This window comes from Meles meles, chromosome 2 (genome assembly GCF_922984935.1).
Source record: "Meles meles chromosome 2, mMelMel3.1 paternal haplotype, whole genome shotgun sequence".
Lineage (NCBI taxonomy): Eukaryota > Metazoa > Chordata > Mammalia > Carnivora > Mustelidae > Meles > Meles meles.
In genome coordinates, this window is record NC_060067.1 from 121,980,128 (window position 1) to 121,994,587 (window position 14,460).

Below are 14,460 nucleotides of genomic sequence, written 5' to 3' on the forward strand. Positions count from 1 at the left end.
CCATCAAGGCACATGCTTGGGGAAATCCATATATTGCTTTTCAGCGACAACAGAGATAAGGTCTCAAAGCCCCATGATCATGACCCGGTTCCCAAAGAATATGAGGAAAAGAACTCGGTCCGGATTCCAGAGGGAGAGTGGACTGGTCAGTAGTCCCTGTCAAGTCTACTTCCCTTCCCCAAACATTCTTCCAGGAGTTAACAGTCTCCTGGTAACAGGCAATGTGTCAGGGGTGAGTCATGGATCATACACGGTTGGCGTCGGCATTCTCCCCCAACTCTGCCCCATGTCGATCATGGCCCCAAACTGAACCGATCACTCACAGTTCCTTTAGCTCTCCAATGGCATGTGGCACCCTTAGTTCAGAAATCCATAATGGATTTCCCTGTCTCTTCACCTCAAAATCCTTGTTCAAGAGGACTGTGGTGCTACCCCAAACTCAAGTAAACCTTTCCCGTCTTATTGGGTCTCTCACCATTTGGGTCTCTGCCCAGTGATACATTCTCAAAGAGGCCTTGCTGGTTACAGTGGCTAATGTAGTACTGTTGTGCCTTCAACCACATCCTTCAGCCAACCACTCTCAATGCCGTTATAATCTACACGGGTTAGGAATGTGTCTAGCTGCAAGTAACAACTTCTTAATAATGGAAATTTATCCTTCCAGAGCAAGTCCAGAAGAAGGTGGCCAGTGGTATAGTGTTAGTTGTTCAACGAGGCCATCAAGAACTCTGGCCCTTCTGCTCCTCCATATTTAGCACGGCATCTTCATGCTTCTCACCTCATGGTATAAAAAGGTTGCTGCCATAACCAGGTATCTTACCTACATTTAAGGTTCGAAGAAGATGAGAAGAGAAACGTGTGGCTCTGGCAACCACACTTTTTTCCTTTTGTCAGGAAAGGAAAATCCTTCCCCAAGATGTTGCTTATCAAAAACCAGACCAGGTCACATGGCCTCCTAAAGCTACAGGGGAGGCAGGTGAGTCAGGATACAAATTGTTATTAGCACTGGCTAAGAACAAGCCTGATCTATCGTCTCAGACCAGCACAATGCAGTTCCACACACAATTAAGGTTCTTTTAACAATGAAACAAAAGGGAATGGGCATTGGATAGGACAGGAACAGTGCTGGCTACACTTATTTTTCATAGTACTTCCCATCTGCAATCACTTTACACAAAATAATAAAAATAAATAAATAAATGTTAACTGCTCACATCCTCTCAAAAGAATACAAGCTCCTCGTCTAGCTCCACATATACACACCCAGAACCTGTATTTTTAAATAGTCAAGTGGCTCACAGTAGGCAGGTATTGTACCTATATATAGGCACTGAAAGTAGTGGGATTGCCCAGGTTATCCTGTAGTGGCAAATTAACCTCAAAATCTCAGAGTCTTGACAGAACAAAGGTTTATTTCATATTCACTCCTCATGTCCATTGCATATTGGTGTGCTAGGGTAGGAAAGAGGGCAAAGAGCTTTTCTCCACACTGAGAAACCCAAACTGCTGGAATCTCCACATTTCAAAATGTGTCTTCAGGGTTTGCTATAGTAAAAGAGAGTTGGAGGGTCTCAGGAGAGCCACTTAAATGCTTTAGCTCAGAAACACGTTACTCCCCCAGATAGCCCACTGCACAGAATTAGTCATGTGGCTTTTTTCCCCCAAAAGTTTTATTTACTTCCTCCCTCCCCCCAGTAATCTCTGCACCCAACATGGGGCTTGAATTCATGACCCTGAGATCAAGAGTTGCATACCCTTCAAGAGTCCCATGCTCCTTCGACTGAGCCAGCCAGGCACCCCCGGAATCAGTCACATGATTCTATGTAATCATAATGAGGCAGAGAAACATAAAGAACACATGAATATGGGCAGTAAATGTTTCTGCCTCATTCTCCACGGGCTGGTACAACAACGCACCATCCCATTTTTTTTTTTAAAGATTTTATTTATTTATTTGACAGACAGAGATCACAAGTAGGCAGAGAGGCAGGCAGAGAGAGAGAGGAGGAAGCAGGCTCTCCACGGAGCAGAGAGCCTGATGCGGGGCTCGATCCCAGGACCCTGGGATCATGACCTGAGCCGAAGGCAGAGGCTTTAACCCACTGAGCCACCCAGGCGCCCCCGCACCATCCCATTTTAAAACGCAGACCCATTAAAGAAATTCCTTGGAACAAACTCACAGTTAGGGATACTCAATAAAGCAATTATTTCATCTTATAAGGTAATACTTACCATTAAAGGCACACATACACACATTGTTCCTTCAGGAATAATAACAGGAAATATCTATGTAGCACGTATTATGCTCTGCTCCACGTACTTGCCAAATTTTAGTATCTTTAATCTACTCAACTACCCAGTAAAGGAGATCTAATTAGGAGTAACAGCCTTATTAACCCCGTCTTGTAAGGGAATGGAAGAGTGTGAGAAGCCAGGTCTCCATGCGTCCATGGCATTTCTGCATATTGTACAAGCACAAGCACCAACTGTCGTTGTTCCAGACAATGTTTAAGGAAGTCTATATAGAGAACAGCCTTAGAAAAAAGAGATTGTCTCCTACAGCACAGGGCAGCATGTTTACTGCTCAGTATAAACAAAATAACGTTTCCCCCTCCAGAGCAAAGAGCAGGCATGCTTACTGCCCATTATAAAGGATTAGGATTCCCTTAGCTCAGGATTCCTCTCCTGTAATGCAACCCTTTTTATTTCCAGGTGTCATCTGACTCTCTCCATGTCTCGCTTTGGAAAATGGGGCTTAGGGAACCAGTCAGTGTAGGAATATGTTGACACTCTGGCTATGGCTATTTATGAGCAATAAAGTCACTCCCGTGCGCCCATGAAACTGTGGCAGGTTAACTTGTTAGCTTGAAAGTAGGGTAAAATCTCAGAGCCTTCACAGTTTTTTGACAAAAATTTAAGTAATTTGCCTAAGGTGTGACACCTAGTAGGTGGCACATGCAAGATTCAAGCCCAAGCTGTCTTGGTTCAATAACCATGCTTTTAAATTTTTAAATTCTCTGCTCTACGGCAGTAGTTCTTGAAGTATAGTTCCAGAACTAGCATCATCAATATCACTTGTGAACATGTTTCAAATGCAAATTCTTGGGCATTACCCCAGACCTACTGAATCAAAAATTGGGGGGTTGAGGGGGTGGTAGGGGAGACATATGTTTTGACAAGTCTTCCAGAATATTCTGACAATATAAGTTTGAAAACCACTGCTATACTGCATATATTCACTGAATCTATAAGACTGAAGGAAATGGTATATGCTGATTCACATGGAGATGTGACTGACCTTTCATAACATGAATAGCTATCAAACTCTAAGGGAGGTGGTTCATAAGCCCTTGCGTATCATTTTTTTAGGAAGGTAAGACTCTTCATGTGGTGCAAATAAACACCACTTGTCTTTTTAACAGGCCTGCATAGTATTTTCCTTTGGAGTCACAAATGTATGTCCAGAATGCTAAATGAAAATACCTGCTTTTTTATTCCCATAATGATCAGAAAGAATTACTTAGCCAAGGGAGAAACACTATTTATATTTTAGAGTCAAGCTGTAATTCTTGAAAAACAGGAAACCACGTATCAACAAAGCCAACTCAGTGTACCATAGTGGAAAGGGCACCAGGCTTTGAGTCACAGTCAAGTCACTTAACTTCTTCAACTCAATTTCCTGATTTTAAAATGGAAAATGAACTCCAACTTTAGAGCTGCAATTAAGCTTAAATGATACAGTACTTGAAAGCTGTTGGTAAATAACTTTTATGCTACATGAATGTTAAGTCCAGCTACATGAGTTCTCTTTCTCGATCGTGGTGTTATCACAGTTTCTCCAAAGTTTAGAGCACTGCCTGGCACACAGAAGATGCTCCACACATATGAGGTATTAGGAATGGATATGAAGCAGTCTGTTAATGATGTAATTGACTTCTCTGGACTCCACTTGTCACAATAATTTCAGCCTTTTAATAGGAAAAAGTCACTCGAACAAGAAATCCTTAGTCATGTTTAAAATGGGCCAGCTAATTTGAGAAAAATCAGCTGATTTTCTTCCCCTGGAGAACACTACTGAAGGAGTTCTGTCCTAAGCATAAGACAGAAATGCCTATTAAATGCAACCTGATGGCCTTAGAACCTCAGGATTTCACGTCTACAGTACTCTCTTGTGCATATATAAACAGTCAGGAATAAAGGATGTGTACCTACAAAGAACTACATATTTCACATTTACTTCTACACCGTGGTAAAATTTTAATACATCGATTACAGGGTTTATGAAATCTATTTTAGTAAAATCTGAAATTCAAGTCAACAAATATTAAATAAACTACTATTGTGTATAAAAAAGAGAGACAGCTAGAAAACTACAGCCGATTAAGTATCGTTTGGAAAGAGAATATATAATTTAATGAGGAAAATATAATCTACAAAACTTTGTAGATTTATGTTAATGCAGTTCCTTAATTTGTACTCTCTCCAAATACTTTCTCAATCTCCTGAAAAATTAGTTAATAATCTAGAGTTCTTGAAAAAGGGGAACCTGAAGCTTTTAGCTTCAACAGACATATCTAAGTTAGCAAATGAATTCAAGCTGAAGGTCAGCTTTCAGTACAGGGCTTTTTTTTTTTATTTTATTATTATTATTATTTTTTTTTTTTTTGAGTACAGGGCTTTTAATAGTAAGGATACTATCCCAACTATGTCTTATAATGATCCAAATATTTATAAATAAATTAGCTCTACCTTTTAAAAAGTGAAAGCATCAGTCCATCTTAAGATTTGTAATTTGAACGACCAATTAACTTCATAAATGCTTATGCAAATTCATTTGGTGAAAGCACAAATTATAGCTGAGCATAAAACTCCTTTCACTTGCTTCTTAAAAAAATACTGAGAGACGTCTGGGTGGTACAGTCAGTTCAGAAACTGACTCTTGGCTTCAGCTCAGGTTGTGATCTCGGGTTTGTGGGATCAAGCTCCATGCTAGCTCCTGGGCTTGGGTGGAGCATGGAATCTGCTTAAAGATTCTCTCTCCCTCTCTCCGTGCCCATCCAGCTTGTGCACACTCTCTCTCTCTCTCAAATAAATATTTTTTTAGAATTCCAAAGGAAAACAATATTAATTTTTAGAACTGCAAAGGAAAACAATACTAAAAAATTGCCGGGGCGCCTGCATGGCTCAGTGGGTTTAAGCTCTGCCTTGGGCTCAGGTCATGATTTCAGGGTCCTGGGATGGAGCCCAGATCTGGCTCTCTGCTCGGCAGGGAGCCTGCTTCCCCCCTCCCTCTCTCTGCCTGCCTCTCTGCCTACTTGAGATCTCTGTCCATCAAAGAAAGAAATAAATAAATCTTTTAAAAAACAAAAAAAAAATTTGCCCTTTCTAAATTTAATTTTTTTTTTTAACCCATCTTTTCAACTCAAGGCAATATTACTTCAACTGAACAATCACATGGCTACAGTAACTTGTGGACGTTTTCAGACATGCAACTCGTATGTATTGTAATGGGACAATACTCTTCCAAATTTAATCCAAAATCCAATTAAGAACCTTAGTTAATAAAGCAGTGACTTTGAGCTCAACCCACCCCTTCCAAATTCAGTCAAGTCAGACAGGAAACAGAAGAGACAGCCAGTTTTGATGTAGTAGTTACTACCTCAAAGTTCTAGTCTTAACACCCCACAGTGAAACAGTGACTTCTGGTGGCAAAAAATGCAGGCATACTCTGCATTTTGCAAGAGAAAGCAATGTTTAAAATCACTGGGCTTTTCTGACCTTAAATTCTCAGTCCCTGGATGACCTTTGTATTTTAATTTGACACACTGTGATTCTTCAAAATTGTATTTTTATGGAGTTGAGCAAATCACAAATGCCAAAGCCACTACAGAAATCTGATTGCTACAGAGAATGTGTAAGACATGTTAACTGTGGTAACAGTTCATTTTCTTTCTGCAGGTGGAAAGCCTGCAAATCCCACACCCCCAGTCTCATTATCCCTATAAGTTTTATTTAGAAAATGAAAAGAAAGGGGGAGATCCCCAGTATCTACACTCATTTTTTATTATTATTTCAGAAGGTTCCACAACCAGCATGGAACCCAGTGTGGAGCCCCATGAGGGGCTTGATCTCATGACCCTGAGATCAAGACCTGAGCTGAGAGCAAGAGGTGGACTCTTTCACTGAGCTACTGGGCGCACCTAAACTCATTTCTTTCTTTCTTTTTTTTTTTTTTTTTAAGATTTATTTATTTATTTGACAGAGATCACAAGTAGGCAGAGAGGCAGGCAGAGAGAGAGGAGGGGAAGCAGGCTCCCTGCTGAGCAAAGAGCCCAATCAGACCCAGGGCTTGATCCCAGGACCCTGGGATCATGACCTGAGCTGAATGAAGGCAGAGGCTTTAACACACTGAGCCACCCAGGAGCCCCTAAGCTCATTTTTTTCAAAGCCTTGTGTCCTAGTCTTCAATGTCTTAAACATCCCAAGTCCTTTCCGTGGTTCCCTCTCTCCTAAATCAGCTAAATTCAAATTAATCTTTCTAGTTTTACACAGTAAGTACTACCGGTTATTCTTTTGCTTTCTCTCCTAGCTTCCCTTAATTCTCTCGGGTCATTACTCTTTACTACTCTCCATTCCTTTTCTGCATCTTTACCTTCAAATACAATATTTTCTAACACTGGCAAGGGACAACACCTTTAAATTAAAGCAAGAGAACCATCCAGAATTTTCAACTGTCCTGTGAATTTATTTCCAGAATATCCACTCAAGGAACCCTTTCCACTGAAGATGAAAGGCAAGCTAAGGAAATACATTAGACAGAGGAAGTAAACATTGAAACAGGGCCATGCCTAGGTATGCTCAAGTCTATGAAGAGAACTAGATTCATAGTTCAAAGGTCTTTTTCTTTTACGGGCCTTCTATCTCCACCCGGAGCAGGACTGACGCACAGAGCTCCGGGAGAGGTATCCACTTCTGCCTACCTTCTACGAAATCTGCCAGACCTTGCTCTGAAATAATCTTGCACAAGCAAAATCCCCACACTTTTCAGGGTGCTCCCTTGTCTGATGTTTCTGGGTCTCAATTTCTGAGCTTTTTTCACTTTGCAACTGTCCCAGCGAACTGGGTGTTCGCCTTAATTACGGTTTCGCCTTTAAGGTTTTAAATCTGTCTGGTTCCTCTATGATATGTCATTCCCGGCCCCCAGCCCTCAACGTCCACGGACAGTGTTAAAAAAAGCCCGACCCTATACTTTAAAAAAAATAGCAAAACACGGTCTGCAAGCGCCCCCCTCTCCCTCGAAACTCCCCTCCCCGCAAGAGAGACTGGCTCCCGGAAAAATGGACACATCTCCACCTCCAAAGCCAAAGGTCTTCCTGGCACAATCTGCATAACAATACTGGGGTGTATGTGAGTGCACAAACTCCTGGAAGTCCAACCTCCTAAGAAAGTATCGAGACCTTCGAAGGTTCCTTGCAAATTCATTAATGTAACTACCATTACGTTAAGGTGGGTACGATTTACACAACTCTCCAATTCCTCTCCCTTTTAATTCGACGGCCCTGGCGTTTGCAACGTTGGGGGGGGGGCTCGAATGCAGCAGTCACAAGAGCATCAGACACGGGCGTGAAAAATTATCAAGAGAAATTAACCAGTTCCACGTTCTGCAGATGCCGTCCCCCTGCGCCCCAGGGGCAAATCTCAGAAGGTGCCTTCAACTTTCCCCCTCGCTCTCTCGAGGCTGTGGACCACCGAACACGCGCCGCCCTCTCAATAACAATTAGATCGGACGGGATCCAGTAATTCTCCCAACCACACGCAAAGGGGAGGCTGGGGGGGGGGGAGGGGAACTCGGGATGGAAGAGAGAAAAGCCCCGCTTTTACTCCCCGAGAAACTTCTGGGACACTTCTATTACGCAACCCCGAGACTAGGTTCCAAAACAGAACATCCCTCCTCAAGACGCGGGGAGCACCAGGAGACGTCGGATTTGGGAGAGTGGGTAAGGAAAATGGGTCTCTTCCTGCGTTTCCCACCGCTCCACCCCCAGTTCTTCCAGACGCTACCTGCCCCGGATTGGCAAGGGTGATGCGAGCTCCGCGTCTCCTTCGCCCGTTCCCACCGGAAAAGTGGGAACGCCAGCTACTTGAGTCAGCGTGCTGGGAAGCAGGCAACGAGGCGGGGAGAGCCTGGGCTTCCCAGAAGTCAGCGGCTGCGGCGTTCCCGGCGAGGCTGACCCCCAGCCCGGGGGCGCACAGGGGCTCCGCTTACCTTCCTGACCTTTGCTCCTCCAGTCTCAAGTCGTGCGCCCTCGCCACCTCCGCTCTCCCCTGACCTGTAGCGGTGGGAAGAGACGCGGGTGCGGAGAGCGAAGAGGAAAGCGTCCTCCCGCAAGTCAGAGACGGCTCGCACCAGTCTCGGCTGGCGAGCCGCGGAGACGAAAATGTAGCTGCGCCCGCGACGCGCGCAGGCGGCGGCCCAGTGCGTAGGGGCCGCGCGCTAGTCCGCTTGCTGGCCCACAAGCTCCGCGCGCCCGCAGAGCCTGAACGCCCCGGAGGCAAGGCCACGCCCTCCTCGAGAGGCCCCGCCCCCTGTCTGGCCCGCCCCCACCCTGCAGCCCGGCGCTAGGCGGATCCGCCTGGCCCACGCCCTCCAGCTGACGCCACCCAAATGGCTAGAAACGTCACCACCCCTCTCGCGAAACCGGTGGGAGGATCCAGGCGGAGCGGCCGCGGAGGATGGAATACTGCAGTGACCGCACCGGCAGCGTGGGTGACCCTGCCCCGGGCTGATGTGGGGCGAAAGAACCCTTTCTCTTCCTCAGAGGGATTCAGCTCAGTGTCAAGTTCTGACTGTCAAGGAGACTTCCTGCAATTTCTTATACAATTGAAACAGATTCTATGCCCTTTAAAGGAGATAATAACTCACATCTGGAGAGTGTTTTCCAGTTTATAGAGGGCTTTTCACACTCACAGGCCCAAATCATCTTCACAACAACCTTATAAAATAGATACATCATTATTGCCATTTCCCAAATAATGAGACCGAAGAGCTGAAAATAAAGTGTTGTGCCCAGGGTCCGCAAGCTACAAAGTGGCACGGGAAACAAATCTCCTGAAACCAACCTCTGGGTTCTTGCATTTCACTGCCCAAACCCAGAAAATCCTCGTAGGGGTAGGGGCTTTGGCAAACAGAACCAAAGGAAGAAGGGAAAGCTAATGTCTAGTTGAAATGCTACGCGATTCCTTCTATGAATACAAGGAAACCATCGAGTTTAGTCTCTGCGCCATCTCTCCTCCCTCACCGAAAGAGATGCAGAAAGATTACACTGAAGGCTCAGATGGGTTTTTACAGTATCATAATGGTTTAAAGTGGGTGAAATTATTTGGATAAAGATTACCTTTTTCAAAAGTAATATGATGTAAATGTATATTAATATAATGTATGAAAATAACCCCCTCAGTGCCCTTTGTATTTCTTCTCGCCCTTCTCTTCCCCTTCCTCCTCCTCCTCCTTGTTGTTATTGCTTTGCCCCTCATTACTTCTTCCTCATGTACATGAACGGTGTGGATTGAAAACCTAATCAATAGATATTTGCATTTCCAAATTAAACCTTTGGTTACCTGCCTTAATTTCCCATGGACTGTGTTCCAAAATATAACTCTTCTTCCTCCTCCCTATGCTCCCATGATGATATTGATTTGGCTTACCTTAACCGCTAAAATAATGAAGGTGTCTTGGTGTGCCTCCGGACAAAAGCTTTAGAGGTCATCTATGAGCAGGAGTCACCTCTGACAGGTGTTTTTGTACAGTTCTTAAGTTTCTTTTCTTCTTTTTTTAACATTTTTATGCTTTTTTTTTAAGATTTTATTTATTTATTTGAAAGACGGAGATCGCAAGCAAGTAGAGATACTGGCAGAGACAGAGAGAGGAGGAAGCAGGCTCCCCGCTGAGCAGAGAGCCCCATGTGGGGCTCGATCCCAAGACCCTGAGATCATGACCTGAGCTGAAGGCAGAGGCTTTAACCCACTGAGCCACCCAGGCACCCCTTCCTAAAAGTTTCTAATAGAGATTGGTAGCTATTCTAATCAGAACAAACATTTTAATCTTTTTGTTACAGAACTAATACATTTCATTGTAATATATATGTGCATAATATTTTATAATCTAAAGGTCTTTACTATTCCTATCTAAAACTTTTTCCTTTATCACGTTCCGTTTACTCATCCTATTCTACCTCCTAATACTTTCAAACTGTGGTCAGCTTAGTAAATAATGTTGAGTGTTTGATACTTTTATTTTCCTGCTTTTAAAGCTGAAGGATGTAATTTTGCAACAACTTTTTGTAGAAGATGATGTAGTTTTGCTTCAGAGAGTAGTCCATTCCATTTATATGAATATTCTTAAGGCAATGTGCTATGTGATATCCCATATCAATGACAAAGTTTCCAGTGCCTAGCAGAAGCAAACAAGTAAATAATTCCAACGCATAGTTCTATTAATTAATTTCTGGAAAGATGGTAGGTTGTTTAAAAACACTAAAGTCAGGGGCGCCTGCGTTGCCCAGAGGGTTAAAGCCTCTACCTTCAACTCAGGTCATGATCCCAGAGTCCTGGGATCAGCCCACATCCAGCCCTGCATCCCGCTCTCTGCTGAGCAGGGAGCCTGCTTCCTCCTCCCTCTCTGACTGCTTCTCCACCTACTTGTGATCTCTGTCTGTTAAATAAATATATATACATATATATTTTAATATTTAAAAACACTAAAGTCAAAATTAATTTTTTTAATTTTATTTTGTTTGTTTTTTTAAAGACTTATTTATTCATTTGACAGAGATCACAAGTAGGTGGAGAGGCAGGCAGAGAGAGGAGGAAGCAGGCTCCCCACTGAGCAGAGAGTCCGATGCGGGGCTCGATTCCAGGACCCTGGGATCATGATCTGAGCTGAAGGCAGAGGCCTTAACCCACTGAGCCACCCAGGTGACCCTTATTTATTTATTTGAAAGACAGAGAGAGAATAAGAGATGAGCAGGGAGAAGGTCCGAGGGAGAAACAGAATCCCTGCAGAGCCGGGATCCAAATTCAGGACTCAATCCCAGTAGTCTAGGATCACAACCTGAGCTGAAGGCAGTAGCCTAACCAACCGAGACACGCAAGAGCCCAAAATTAATTTTTTAAAGATTTTATTTATTTGACAGAGAGAAAGCACAAGCAGGAGAAGCAGCAGGCAGAGGGAGAAGCAGGCCCCCTGCTGAGCAGGGAGCTTGATCCGGAACTCAATCCCAGGACCCAGGGATCATGGACCTGAGCTGAAGGCAGAGGCTTAACAGACTAAGTCACCCAGGCATCCCCAAAATTAATTTTTTTTAAGATTTTATTTATTTGATTGAGAGAGCACAAGCAGGTGGAGCAGGAGAGGGAGAAGCAGGTTTCCTACTGAGCAGAGAGCCCATTGTTTTGGGGCTCAATCCCAGGACTCTGGGATCATGACCTGAGCCAAAGGCAGATGCCCGACTGACTGAGCCACTTAGGTATCCCAAAATTTTTTCATAATAAATAAAAAGCAGGGCAGTTATTCTAGTGAGTTTTTTTTTTTCTTTCTTTCGAAAAGTTGTCTTTTTGAGGCACCTGGCTGACTCAGTGAGAAGAGTATGTGATTCTTGATTTGGGGATCCTGAGTTTGAGCCCCATGTTGGTGTAGCAATTATTACTGAGGGGCAGAGGGAGAGGTAGAAAGAAAATCTTAAGCAGCTCCACGCCCAGCATGGACCCAGTGTGGGGCTGGAGCTCACAATCCTGAGATCATGACCTGAGCTGAAATCAAGAGTCAGATGCTTAATTAACTGAGCTTCCCAGGCACCCCCCTTTTCCCTTTTTAAAGAGTACTTTTAAAACTACTGTTAATGTAAGGACTCCTGGGATGCTTCTTGACAATTTTCAGCCATGTTTTTACTTAAAATTTAAAGACAAGCAAGTGAACACCCTGGGACTCACAGAAATTCACAGGCTGTATTCTCAGAGCACCTGAATGGTACAAAGAGGCAGGAACATAATGTTAAAATGGAGACTGGTGGGAAATGTGCCTGCATCATGAAACGGATGGCTGTTGCTTGGCCAGCCTAAAGCGCTCTTAAACTCTGCAGTCAGCAAGACCAGCAGTTTAAATTATGTTACTCCAGGGGCACCTGGGTGGCTCAGTTGGTTAAGCGGCGGCTGCCTTCACCTCAGGTCATCATCCCAGAGTCCAGGAATCAAGTCCCACATCGGGCTCCCAGCTCTGTCTGGAGTCTGCTTCTCTCTCTGACCTTCCCTCTCTTGCTCTCTCTCTCTCTCTCTCTCTCTCAAATATTAAAAAAAAGAAAGACAAGAAAAGAAAAATTATGTTACTCCAAAACTACTGTATGTATATTTCAAAGGGATAATTTCTTCAAAGTGTAAATAAACCTTAACCAAACTGAAAGCTGAGTATACACTGGTAAAAGAAAACAAGCAGGGGCCCCTGGGTGGCTCGGTGGGTTAAAGCCTCTGCCTTCGGCTCAGGTCATGATCTCAGAGTTCTGGGATCCAGCCCTGCATCTGGCTCTCTGCTCAGTAGGGAGCGTGCTTCCCCCTCTCTCTCTGCCTGCCCCTCTGCCTACTTGTGATCTCTCTCTCTCTGTGTCAAATAAGTAAATAAAATATTTTAAAAAGAAAAGAGAAGAAAAGAAGCAACCCAGAGTTGGGAGGTGTACAGATGAGGAGAAAGTGACAGTGAGGAGGGAGGTGGAACACTTAGCCTAAACCAGGTAAGGGAAAGTGGTGGAAGAGCCAGTTCCCAAAAAAAAGAACACAAAGAGGGGGTAGTAGGACTTTGGGGCAAAGATTACGTACGAGTGATAAGACAGAAGACAGGAAAGGTCAGTAGGAAACTGCTGGTAAAGTACCCGCCATGCCAAGCTAGATTTTTCCTTTCAGCCTAAGTGCAGTGGGTAGGAGACTTAATCAGGCTGTATTTTATTTTATAGATTTCTTTATTTTTTAATTTTTTTAAAAGATTTTATTTATTTATTAGAGAGAGAGAGCAAGCACAGGCAGACAGAGTTGCAGGCAGAGGCAGAGGGCGAAGCAGGCTCCCTGCGGAGCAAGGAGCCTGATGTGGGACTCAATAGATTTATTTATTTATCTGACAGAGAGAGAGAGTACAAACGGGAGAGGCAGGCAGAGGGAAAGGGAGAGGCAGACTCCCCACTGAGCAGGGGGCCTGACGTGGGGATTGATCCCAGAACTCTATGAACCTGGTCTGAGCCCAAGACAGTTGTTGAACTGACTGAGCCACCCAGGCGTCCCCAGCTGCGTTTTAGACAGACTACTGCGGCTGTCTTATGAAAATGAACAGGAGGGACGCCTGGGTGGCTCAGTGGGCTAAATGCCTGCCTTCACCTCAGCAGGGAGCCTGCTTCTCCCTCTGCCCGTCCCCTCTCTGCTTGTGCTCAACTGCTCTCTCTCTCTGACAAATAAATACAATCTTAAAAAAAAAAAAAAAAAGGAAAATTAATAGGACACTGGAAGGCTGCTGTCATAATCCCCAAGGCCAAGTATAAGAAAGCGTGCTGAGAGCTCAGCATAGATTGTAGGCAGATACAGAAATTCCTAGCTTTACATCTCAACCAGGGAGGCAGATATGCAAATGTAAACCTGCTGTCTTCCGCTCTAAAAAGAACTAGGTGCAATATTACTGTAATTAAAATAACTTCTTTATTTCATCATGAATATTTAGCAGAAAATATGGTTCCGAGTAACCTGACATCACTTTTCCTACCAGTACAATAATGAGTTTCATACGGTGTGGGAGTTTTTACTCATTGCTAGTACATACTACTTCCCAATCCCAGTGGGATTTAGGAATGTTTTTTAGTTTTGTGGTAATATTGTTGTTGTTGTTGTTGTTTAATATTTTATTTATTTGACAGAGAGAAATCACAGCTAGGCAGAGAGGCAGGCAGAGAGAGAGGAAGGGAAGCAGGCTCCCTGCCCAGCGGCAGAGGCTTTAACCCACTGAGCCACCCAGGCGCCCCGTGTGGTAATATTGTTAAACTGATTTCATATTTATAATAGCAATTTGAAAAATCCCAATGAATTTGGAGCAAAAGAACATGAGCACAACATCCATATTTTTCTCTAAAAAAAATTAATGCGGGATTTAACCAAATTTCCATAATTTATCAGACATTTCACACACAAAATTTTATTTAATTCTCTTGAAAACATGTGTCTACATCTAGTTCATGTATAAAGAAGGAAAGAGCTCAGAGAGATCATCTCCATCATGATTATACAGAAAATAAACAGAGGAAGTACTTGAACCCTGCTCTTCTGTGGTTCCAGGTCTTGTTCTCACCACTATACACAGAATTAGATTAGTATAAATATCTCAACCATGTCTATTACAGTTAAATCCACATCAGCAGGCCTGAGAGAGTTAGCAAT

The 14,460-nt window shown here is 43.7% G+C and overlaps 1 protein-coding gene across 4 annotated transcripts in view; it reads right to left on the minus strand.

Moving 5' to 3' along the window:
- The window catches only part of AFF1 (AF4/FMR2 family member 1), a 203,663-nt gene extending 195,136 nt beyond the window's left edge, over nt 1-8,527 (minus strand). For all 4 annotated transcript variants that reach the window (XM_045989772.1, XM_045989745.1, XM_045989764.1 and 1 more), the window contains exon 1: nt 8,267-8,527. The gene's annotated coding sequence lies outside the window, so the exon portion shown is untranslated. The remainder of the gene's footprint in view (nt 1-8,266) is intronic.
- Between the last annotated feature and the right edge of the window lie 5,933 nt (nt 8,528-14,460).